Consider the following 12,500-nt stretch of genomic DNA (forward strand, 5'->3'; position numbering starts at 1 on the left):
TGTCACCGATATAAATATTGTCTTCTAAGTTATTTCACCCATAAATATTTGTTCTAGTCCTGCATTCTCACTTCGTGCTCCCTCTCAGTCAGTCACTGATATGCAATATGTCCTCTTAGCAACGCCTCCACCTCCGCTTTACCGGCTATTGACCACTCCCGCCCACACCCTAAGCTCCTCCAGTGATAAGTATCCCTGACTCCCTGTTTTCAGCCTTGCTTCATCCAATAGCAATGGCTCAATATTGATTTGCTTCTACTTCATACTTCCATAACATATAGATTGTCCATTTCCCTCTCTCGACTAAGTTTTGTTACCACCAATTCGCCTGTTGTGTTGTACGTTCTTCATTCCAAACAGCAGCGCCAATTGCCCCTCCTATCAACATCATTACTTGTCAATCCCTTTTTTATTTTTTAATAATTACTCAATCTGCCTCCTACGCTTAAAAATCATCTCTGGTTTGAAACAGTTAGCACCTACAATAAAAAGTTATTCTAAAAAAAACTGAACAATCGCATGTAAACAAAAAGTGACCTGTCTAATAGGCACAGCGGGAGGCGATAGGAAGGTCTCTAAAAATATACGAAGAAATCAAGTATAGTATTGTGCCAGCTCGCTGAATGTCGCTTACCGCATCATCACATTTTCTTTTCTCTATAGCATAAATACCACAATTGTTATGTCATCTTCCCGGTGATGATCATGAAAACCGGTGTCACTACCTTGGAAGATACTCTCCTTAGGCTTGTTGGTCCCCTACAAAGCCTTCCTCAAAGAAGCGTCATCATTGTTCTCAGATGCTACTTCTCTTCATTATAAGTCTTAAGAAACCGAAATCCTGGTAACTGCTGAATAATGCGCAGTCATTCTGGTGTCAACGCTCACTTATGCTTTTGTGGTAACTTTGTGGTCGTTTAAAACATCATTTTCAATCTGAAATGGAAATGCGGAGGTAACAGGCTAGCTACCTGCGTTATTGGGCTCAAGTAAAATTCTTCTACCCATGTCCACTACCTTTGCACTTCCTTCTACTCCGTATTCTACCGACGAAAGGGAAAATGATCTATCTCAACTTGCACAAATTCATGCAGGCCTACATTACCTTAAAAAGCATAATATCAACTAATCATTCTTTCTTGTCTAAGCAACTGAAGGATTACATAATGTCCTAGATCAAAGGTATTAAACTGAGGTCTTATAACTTTTATCCAAAATTCTTTCATACCACTTTTGTACCATATACGTGTATTTTGGGAAACGAAAAATTGAAACCAAAGCTAGTTTTCAAAGTACCTCAATTTTTACCTATGACTATCACATAGCTTACTTTGTAAACTGGCAAGAATCGCCAGCAATATAAAACATTCGTCGAAATGGCCTTTTGCATTTCATCAGAGATTGATCTGCTTACATATTACAAATCCTGGAAGTCTTGAACAGGTTAACATTTTAATGCTTTATCTCTAGTGCTAAACAAAATATATTATAAAATGGACAGCAAGCTATTTCTAGGTACGGACGCTATTTTTAAGAAAGTATCAAACGCTGAGAGTAATAAAAAAAATTGCGATAAAAATACCACGTCCTTTCAGACAAAACCCCTTCAAGAAAGAAAATCCGTCCGTCCTTGCAACCGAATATTATAAAAGACGCTCTTATCTGGTGCCCTCAGGGTCCAGACTATCTTATCCATTGTTTTATCAAAATAATTCTGTTAAAATAAACGGATAGTAAAAGGCCATTCTTGATTAGCAGTTATGATATCCATTTAGCAACAACACTTCTATTTTAGTTCTTCAGACCTCATCAGTATCTGTGGTTGATATCGTACACTGAGCATTTAACTACTAAGAAATGGGAAAAAATTGTAAAGTAGTTTCTTACCAATTAACACAGATTCGCAACTTCAATTTTTGTCCTGCAGAAGGTTTATCTGCCTTTCTCTCTCTCTCTCTCTCTCTCTCTCTCTCTCTCTCTCTCTCTCTCTCTCTCTCTGTCCATCTATCTATCTATCTATCTATCTATTCCTTTCTCAATTTTTACAGAGAAAAACTTGAATATTACATAGAGGCTGTATATTTTGGACTGATTACACACTTCGCAAAAGTCTTTTCATACGAAACGAATATTTTCGGAAGTGAAAACATGGAAAAGAAGACTCATCAATTTAAGAATTTTGATTCTATAAGAAGACATCAAGTATCCGGAGCGTCGCCGTCAGCTGTTACTAAACGCAAGTCCCAATAAAGAGGCGCCAAGCGCACAACTCCCTCCAAGAAAAGAGAAGTGAAATAGACTGAAGTGAATTCAATGAGCGAACAAAGGAGAGACAGATGAATGGGTTAATTAGCTTCTCTTGTCTCCTTGATTGGGAACAAAGCCAGTGAAGTTATTTCGTGTTTAGTTAATTAGGTTTTAATTGCAGATCACGGACGGAGACGAAAGGCTTAGAGGGTGAGGAATTGAGCGCTTTATGAACGTTGAAGAACTGGGTTTTCTAACCCAGGAGTCCAGTTCACAAAGTGTGTGTTTGCATCATGAGAGATTGATTGGAATGTAGAAAAGCCCTTCGTATTACTCACAATGTTGTTGAAGTTTATAGGGTACAGAAAAAATAAGTGAGACTCATTTTGAAAGAACAATTACACATGCTTCTCATGCCAAGATTAGACAAAGCTTGCATGCTAAAAATCAAATTAGGAATAGAGAGCCTGTTATTGTAATAGATTTATTATTTCAGTGACTGGCGATGAAGTTAAAGGCTTATGATACGTTTTTGGACAGATCTTTTAGAATTTTTGGCAAGAAATCTATCTATCAGAATTTGTTTTTGTAGTGATGCTACTTATCAATTTACGCCCTTCTTTCTTGCGGATAAATACACATGTGATTGTTTTATGTCACTGGCTAGAAAAAAATTCTTTACAATACGGTTCTTATGGTTTCATTAAACGGGGCTGTTGCCTTGTAACAAAACAGTTTATCTCTGTGCAGACCTTCCTTGTTGAGAATCTTAGCGTATTTACTAGTCAACTGTGTAGATATGTGTAAAACGTTTTGAATATTTTTATTCTCATTTGACGGATATAGAGTTATTACTGCCCACCTTTAGAGATGAATGAATGGATCCTTTTAAGTTATTTGGCATCATATCTGCAATGATCAATGACCCCGACTTTAGTAGAGAATAATTCTTCCTTTTTTATAAGTATATTACTAATAACTTTTCGATTTTTTTCACTTTCTTTTTCCAGAAAATTTAGGTCCTTTTCTATCAAGGGGTATTTGTATGTTGCTAATAACAATAATTTAGCTCAACAAACGTTGCCAAAATTTTGCCTGCACGCGAAATGCTCAGAAAGAGGTGTCAGGGTATTGACACATTCCACGAATTTTCCAGTATTGATGAAGCCATGAGTCCCTACCGCTGATAACACAGTGAAAAACAGCTCGCAAAAAAGAGGAAAAGCCTGTGAGGCTTTGTCATAAAACATCGATGCTGTGATGTGCAAATGAATATCTTTATAACTTGAAATATAATATGAAAAAGAAGATTAGAAAAGCTATTTTTTGATAACCTCTTGGGTCTCATGTTGTCATGAGCATGTCGCAGTTGGTGGTAAATGAAGACGAGCATGGTATATTTTCTTTTATTTCTTAACTTCCTGCCAGAAGTTAGCATATCAGTATGTTCGCGCATTTGGAACAGTTCGCAAAAGACGTAGAGGGAAGTCTCCTGGCGCTGCAGAGAAGGAAAGAAATGGCCAAAAAAGAAAGTGGGTCAATCGATCGTAGTTCAGATGGAACGGTCGTCTGTACAGGATGGACTGACAGTAATAGTGTCCCTGTTGCACGTAGCTACTATGGTATTAGTCCATTACAGAAATGTGACTTAAATGTACAAATGTTTGAGAGAAATCGGTAAGCTATATGTAGATGGGATTGACGTATGTGACAGAATGCCTTCTTTATATAGAAAACGGTTACTTTTAAAAAAGTACCTTTGGAACAGCCTTCACACATTTTGAAATTGCCCGTTGTTGCACTTTTTAGGCAATATCAGCATGTAAATCCTACGACAAAGGTTGAGCCTGAAGAATCTCGAGGAGAGATAGCTCGGAACTTTTCAGAATCTATTCAGGAAGTAACAGACATGGAAACCTTACGTCACATTCGCCTAAAGGAAGTCAGACTCATTACTATTAACCATTATCCAGGATTTACTGGACAGGGCAAACGTCGTGTATGCCAGAAAGGCAGAGATAGTAATATAGCTTAAGTAAAAGAAAGACTACACGAAGCATAGTACTACTTATACCACCGGAAATGAGAAGCAGTTATAATGAATAAGAGGATCTCTCAATTTTAAGATTTTTTTAAGCTGTGCATAAGTCTATGCATAACCATTTAATTCCAGGGGATATTGAGAGTTCAGAATTTTTTCTGGGAGACTTTATCGGGAGTTAATTTTGTCAATTGTTTTGTTAAAAGCAAGAGACACTCATCAATTTTTTAAAAAACCAACTGTCCTTGCTTTATGCAATACTTATCTTACTAATAAAGGATAAAACTTAAAAGGATTTATTTTTTTACTTCAGCCTGAAACGTAGCCTCCATGTAAGTCAACCTTTCCTTTTGGAAAACATAATCGTAAGGGTCATAAAAAGTCTTTTCAAGTTTTAAAAACAATGCTTCTACAGTAATAACACAATGCAGCCTGTAAATAAAGAACCACAGGAGGTCTAATGGGATGTCTAAACCGTGACCTTACCTCGTCCAGGCCTAATTAGACTGGGTTGGAATCTATTTGGCGTCACAGTTATCATGGCCGCTGACGCTAATCCAGGTCGACAGAAAAAGAAGAAAGAGGAGCGCAGTCAATAAAAGGGTTGCGCAAACCCACGAAGGAAGCTTTAACCACCAGGGAAAGAGAACACGTGAGGAGGATCCTAGTGCATGGAAGGCGCAGGAAAGTAGCAGTAACACGACAGAGCAATCTGTGCACTGTATATTTCAACAACATGAATGTAAGATTTGGTGACTTGCCGACTGCTAAGAGGAAGCTGGATAGTAAGGTAGATTATCCCTTAACTATAGAAAAAGAGCCAAGGAAGCCACCTCACGGCAATGGGAGAGAGGATCTAGAGGAGAGGTAAGGGCAGAGAGGTATATATTGGATACCTTCAATGTAATCCTTTCGGCAATGGAGAAAAAAAATCCTAAATTGGAGAGAAATATCAGACAGCCCAAGTATGCTTAATATAAATTGTTTATCAGCGATGGACTTAAGGAGCTTACTATAAGTGCAAAAAACCCGTAGTAGATGTAGATTTAGTAATATGAACTACGCTGTCTCTCTAAGACAAGTTTAGAGTAATTACTTTTCAAGGGAAATAAGCTCCGAGAACGAAGTGTTTATAAAACTAGGGCGAAGTTGGACAAAAAGATGTAGAGCACGATATTGCAGTTTACCGTTTACCATTCCAAAAGTTTTATAAACTTCCATACTTATAAAAGGCTGAGCTAAACAACAGTTTACATTATATAAGAATTAAATGGGGGAAAGAAAGATTATAGCTATCAGACGGATTAGCTCAGTAATTCTTAAATGGGAGGCACAGGCAGGCCAGGGCCAGTTGAAAGACCCGAAGGGATACTGAGAGAAAAAAGGAACGGTATGGGATAAGGTGGTTTTTTATGAATCTATATAATAAAATTTAATTCAAGTCAACAGCACTTGAATAACACATTATTTACAAATGATATAATTAACACGAAGTTATACACGAAAGCATTATCGTATTTCATTTTGTGAATCGAAGTCCGAGTCAATTTCCGAACGCTGGTTTGCATTTTGATTACGGTGGCAATGTAAAAATATAATCATAAGTGAGATGCAAACTGTATATGTATATATATATATATATATATATATATATATATATATATATATATATATATATATATATATATATATATATATATATATATATATATATATATATATATATATATATATATAAATGTATATATACACAAACACATAGAGACGTCTCTATCTGTAATTTTTTCTTTTGTTTTTACTCTTTTCATCTCATATCAGCATTCTATTCTGAATAAAAATTTAAAGTAAATTCATTGATATTTCGCAGTTATCGACGTTAAACTTCGAAATTGATGAATGAACTTCTACAAATGTCATAATATGCAATACCACACCCCTGTTTATCTTTCCCGAAAGAGATCAACAAAACATTTGATTTTCTGACTTCAGTATTGTGAATACAACTTGGGTAAAGCTTACTGGGTTATTCATTGCTTCCTAACATGCTCCTTTTTGTAAGTTTATGTGTCTCATATATTTGACTCTCAAGAGACAGCCACAGGAGTTCCGTAACTTTTCGCAGAATCCTTCTCGATCTTTTTCGATGTTTACTTTTATATATGGAGCTTAAATTTGATACTGGGGTTAATTTCTTCCAAATCTAATTTTTGGGTAAAATTTTCTAAATATATTCGCGAATTTCATCTTTTTAGAAATACTTCATGCCAGAGTCGATAATGGATGAAAATAATTCTTAATGAGTACCGCCAGACTTGGTATTATATGATAGCTATGCATCAGACCGAAGACAAAATAAGAAGAAAAATCGTGATCTTTATACTGTTTACTTCTTTTAGCTAACATTTCATAGGACATCACTATAGGCATCTCTGTACCTCTGTGGAAATAGAGGTTGATAAAGTGGCAGGGATCAATCATATAGCCCACCAATAGCACTGGGAAGGAATATCATTACCTAATGACACAACCCCCCCCCCCCAGCCCCCCGCCCCACACACGTCACGAAAAGGTAAACACACAACAATTACTTTCTTTCCCATTAAGAACGAGCATTAAATATCAAATACAGTAATTAAAATTAGATGTAAAACGTATGATTGACAGGAAAGTCCTCCAAATAGATGACCCGATACTGTTTTTTCTTCACATATCGGTAAAATCAAACCTTTTTATATTTTCTCAAAACACTGATGTTACTTTACTTCAGCCCTGTTTCTGACTAGAACGAATAATCTGCGCCTTTCATCAAGTTCATTTTCAAGTAAAAAAAAAACTTTCACGATGTTGCATTTGAAGTCATCTACCTTACAGGAATGCTCCTATTTACCTGCATCCCTTGTTGTAATCACGTTCTGTGGGGAGAGGTTCCATTCTCCTTCATATTCGTCCGAGGGGGTTATTCCTCTTGTAATAGTCACGCCAGAGTTACCTGGAACCACTTGTGTATCTTCTCTTGATTGCCGGCCCCTTCCTCCTCATATGAACCCCAGGGTCCAAACCTCGCACGGACCGAATATGTATCACACTGAATGTCAGTCAGTTGAGGAATAACCATCTGCAGTTTCTCTCTTCATTTTGAGCTCGAAAGTGTAGTAAGTTACCCTTATTAGACGCAACATTAGTTCCTGCGCTAAATTTGGCTGTGATGATTATTCCGCTACAAAACTGATGAAGGATGGAGAGACAGAAATGTAAAAAAAAAGATAAATACCAAAATATTCCACTGTCCAGTACTACACACCGCAAACAGCTTACCAATATAGGCTATTTTTTTATGAACAAACAAGACATTCAACTTGCTAGTTTAAACGCATTGCAGATAATGTTGTATATGAGCAAGCAAAAAGTTTTATTGTTGTCCATAGTGTACACTCGTTCTTCAGCGGCAGCCATTCACTTCACTAACAAACTTTCACGGGGGGCGGGGTGTGATGTTGGAGAAGAGGAAGCAAACAGAGTGAAAAAAAAAGTTAATACGAACGGCTCATTTGCTGTATTGTCAAAAAATAGAATTTTACATGCAGATATGTAAACACATGTGCGTGTACGTGTGTACGTCCCAACGTATGTGTATATATATATATATATATATATATATATATATATATATATATATATATATATAAATATATATATATGTATATGTGTGTGTGTGTGTGTGTGTGTGTGTGTGTGTGTGTGTGTGTGTGTGTGTGTGTGTGTGTGTGTGTGTGTGTGCGCGCCTGCTGATGTAAATATAAAATATAAAATAGAACGTGTATGTAATCCATAAATGTTATAAAGCTCATACATAACACCTTTTGCTGTAAAGTGAAATCCTTGTAACTCAAGATATTTGCATTATGACTGATTGTAAACTGACGATTTTAAGCATAAACAACCATTTCTTGAAGGAGTAAACAGACGACCCAATGGAAAAGACAGGTGATTTAGAAAACATGCTCTAATTAATAGTAACCAACATCACATAAAGTGGATTTGAACCAACGACCACCATTTGTGGTTCCTTTCCTTTTATCCCTCATGCTGCTGCCCGGAAAGTTATTTGTTAGCAATAGAGGCAATGTTACGGACTACGAAAAATAAACTGATCTTCCTTATGTCATATGAACTTTAATATAAAATATAACTAATAATAGATCTAAATTAATAATTTTAATACAGAAATCATATGTGTTTAATTTGATGTCTAAATTTTACGTTAGGAACATATTAAAGGATCTTAGTAAAAAAAAAGCCAATCTCTTTCAAACGCTGAACTTTGAAAGTTAGCTGTCAATAACGCCACGCCGTTGCTCGGAGGAATCGGGAAAAAAAATTTGAGAACGAAAGGAAGTCCAAATATTTATCGCAAAACATTGAATTCTCCAATCTTCCATCCAGAAGTTGTAATGCGTCACACTGTCGTGGATTTCGCCGGTAAGAGAACTAGAAAGGTCCGGAGCCAACCCTGAATCTGAAAAGGTTTGAGGTGGTGCTGAATAAGCTGAGGTTGCGTAATCAGAATCAGTAATCGATGAAACCATCGATTTATTTATAATACCTGTTTTCAAAAATATGTGACTAACTACTGTTTTAACACGAGTATGTAACAGCCTTGGGTTATATCAGGCTAGCCGAAATGACTCATATAACTATTTGAATGTGTTATGTCGTGCGCGGTGAGCAGAGGAAGAATGGGCCGCCACACATGATGAACTGCGTCAGTATTTCTTGAGGGGAAAAGCAGCAAACTTTCATAAAACGTGATTTTTTTTTTATATATCCTGAGAAGCTTTTTCTATCGAGACACTGGACAAGCACTGACAACTGTAAAGACTTGATCATTCATGTGAAACGAAATGAAGACAAGACTATGATTGTGATCAAAGAATAATCTTTAACTGTAAACTATGGACATTTTTTTCTGGAAGCGAAAGAGGAAAGAAAAATGTAGGCGCATTCCTTCTTTACTTTCGATTTGGAACCCTTCCACCTTTACACAATAAAATTAAACCTGACTGCTGAATGACAGTACACAAATAATCAATACCCACCAGATATACATTCAAGAATGTCATACGCTCCTAACCATCAAAACCACAAGGAGTTTATTCCAAGAAAGAAGCCGAGAGCACTTAAACCGGTGTCTCTCCATTTCCTTACAAAATGAGGCTACAAATAAGTCCCCTACCCGAGACACCTACCCCCAAGTGATATCTAAAATGTTCACAACAAAAAAGACCAAACAAAAGTTCCTCTCCTTTGGCTCCCTTCCAGAAATCGCTTTGGGAGATGGGAAGCTGTAATGGCAGACAGACTTGAGATCTGAGGAGAGAGAGAGAGAGAGAGAGAGAGAGAGAGAGAGAGAGAGAGAGAGAGAGAGAATGATTGGAAAAGCCTTCCATTTTTCCAAGGTATGGAAATAGTGACTGCCATTATTTTCGAATGAGCTAAGTCATTATCTCTTCCCACAGGAAGAGGAACGACACCAAGATTTATTATCGTGAGAAGATAAACAACCAACATTTCCTCCTTAGAATGGAAATATAATTCTGTGAAGCAATGAATCGGCTAAAAAGTAGTTACGGATATCATAGTTTCTTGAGATTAAAGTTTTATCGAAAATAAATTACTGTCGATTCATGTTTTATACCAATTGTCCTCATTGTTCCAAATGTGAGTTGATAGCCATAAGACCTACAACAGCTGCATACCAAAGAAAGGCAGTAATGCTAGATTATCTTTCTATTGTTTTATTATCTTTATATTGTTTTATTATCTTTATATTGTTTTCTTCATCACCACCGCTATCCCTAAGCTAAGGAGTCGGTTGCCTTGAAGAGTCTTCTCCAACCATCTCTGTCAGAACATCTTCCTCTGCTAAACCTTCCTTTACCAAATCCTCCGTCACTTTATCACGCTATCTAATCCTTTCCCGCCCTCTCGACCTTCTAACCCTAATAGGTTCTATCCAAGCCCTATTCACTGCCTCCTCACTCATCCTTACCACATACTGTAAAAAAATGTAAATATCAGACACCACGTTTTACATTTTTAAAGGCGAAAAGGTGTTCAGTTCCGAAGTTCCGTAGTAGAATTCCGAACTCTCATTGCTCCATTACAGCATCTCAAATGCATCGTTCACGGTTACCTTCATCGAAATCAACTCTCACGTTGAGCCACGTTCTCAGTCACGTGCATTAGAAAATCATACATACACTCCATAATTTTTCCTCTCGTTTTCTTCAGCGATTAGTACAGCACAGTTTAGCAATCTCATAAAAGATACGACACAATTACATTATAGATGGTTCTGAATTTCCAAGGGAAGTCTTCCTCACGCTCATAATTAACATTTGACGGACACGACAAAAGATTGCAGAGTAGGTGCTGGTTGTGTTCTGGAATTAATTGCAAAGTCTAAAATCAAATTGCTGAATATACCTCTAATGAATTTTTTGTGGTAAAAATGTCTCTGTTTTTTATGATTTTCCACATTTGTGTCAAGGGAAATAACACATAACTCAAACAACAGTCAAATATAAGAATTCAACGAGAATATTAGACTTTCTAAAAGTATATAAAAAACATGAGGATGACAGAGTTTATGCTGAGACTAAATTTTTCCGGGAGAATAAATGACACACCAACCTCAGATTTAAACGCTGTAACATTATACCTTCCATCAACGTCTCTGACGGACGACGAATCATAGCCTTGAAATATTATGATACACGGGTTATTCTGAGATCGTAAAACTGTGTACTTATGTCGATGTACGTATGTGTGCGGACGTGCTGATATTCTGTGCGGAGGGGAGAACGGAAGGAAGAGGAACATGTTGTGTTCCGTCTTATAAGAAACGTTTGATCAATACTGAAGCCGATCACACTTTTAAGCCACCCACAGGTAACAAAGAGAACTCATCGTCCACCGCCACAGGTATCAAAAACGAGGTGTCGTACAGAGAAATTCTTCATCCACCGAAAATATCGCATACTATGTTAACACAAAAGCTTTCCTAATCTCATAATACTCGTTGTACTGTAATAAATAAATATATGTATATGTATATATATATATATATATATATATATATATATATATATATATATATATATATATATATATATATATATATATATCACATTACACAGGTGAAAAATAAGAAACAGGGTGTAGGTCCTGACCGATTTCGACTTTATTTCCAAGCCATTGACGAAGGACTGATACAGAGTGTGAGAAGTCACAAATATATATACTACAAGAACAGTACTGACGAACATACACAACCGTTAGAGGCTCCATATCCCCACTCAGGCCGGTGTCGAGGTAGGAGTGGCCTTTAAAACTCATTTGGCTAAAAATCACAATAGACTCTCAGGGGACATTGCTGATAAACAGACCATACCCACCTCAGATCCACACCTGACAGGTGTCATGGAGGCGGGTTTGGAAACTCATTAACATTACTACCCTCGTACTGTGTTTACAAATATGATAATCCTATTTTCATATATCTCTACTGCCTACCTTAAAGTTTAAACAATTTACAAATTTCTTTTGATATTAAAGGATCAAGTTTATACATCCCTTGACTGATATTCATATTATGGTTGTAACTTTCTTTTATGAAGCTAGATTCAATGATGTTCCTTTCCAGTGCATTATTAGAATATACAATCCTTTTTGCCCCTTCCCAGTTGATAGCATGATTGTTCTCACTAACATGTACAAATATACCACTGTTCCCTTGTGCATATCTCACACATTTCTTATGTTGTTTAATTCTTTTTTCCAGTGCTTTCCCGGTTTGGCCCGGTTTTCACCTGTGGTAATGTGTGATAAATGAATCACGTACAAAAGTGATAATAATCATATATATATATATATATATATATATATATATATATATATATATATATATATATATATATATATATATATATATATATATATATATGCAAAACACCTTCCTGCCATAGACGAGGAAACTCACGAACGTATTTGCTTTATATTTCTCAGCAAATATTTTTGAGATGAGGCTGCTACCCCATGCCCTCCTTCACCATGGCTGCCACCAACCATATTCAACGACTTCTAAGTAAATGATTCACTGCTTAGGCCAACTGATGAATAACTAATTCTAACTGGCCGCGCTGAAATCAAA

The 12,500-nt window shown here is 36.5% G+C and overlaps 1 protein-coding gene across 1 annotated transcript in view; it reads right to left on the reverse strand.

Annotated features, from left to right (window-relative positions):
* LOC136843109 (uncharacterized) overlaps positions 1–12,500 on the reverse strand; it is a 453,879-nt gene that overhangs the window by 296,753 nt on the left and 144,626 nt on the right. The gene's annotated exons all lie outside the window — the stretch shown is intronic.

This window comes from Macrobrachium rosenbergii, chromosome 11, assembly GCF_040412425.1.
Source record: "Macrobrachium rosenbergii isolate ZJJX-2024 chromosome 11, ASM4041242v1, whole genome shotgun sequence".
Classification (NCBI taxonomy): Eukaryota; Metazoa; Arthropoda; class Malacostraca; order Decapoda; family Palaemonidae; genus Macrobrachium; species Macrobrachium rosenbergii.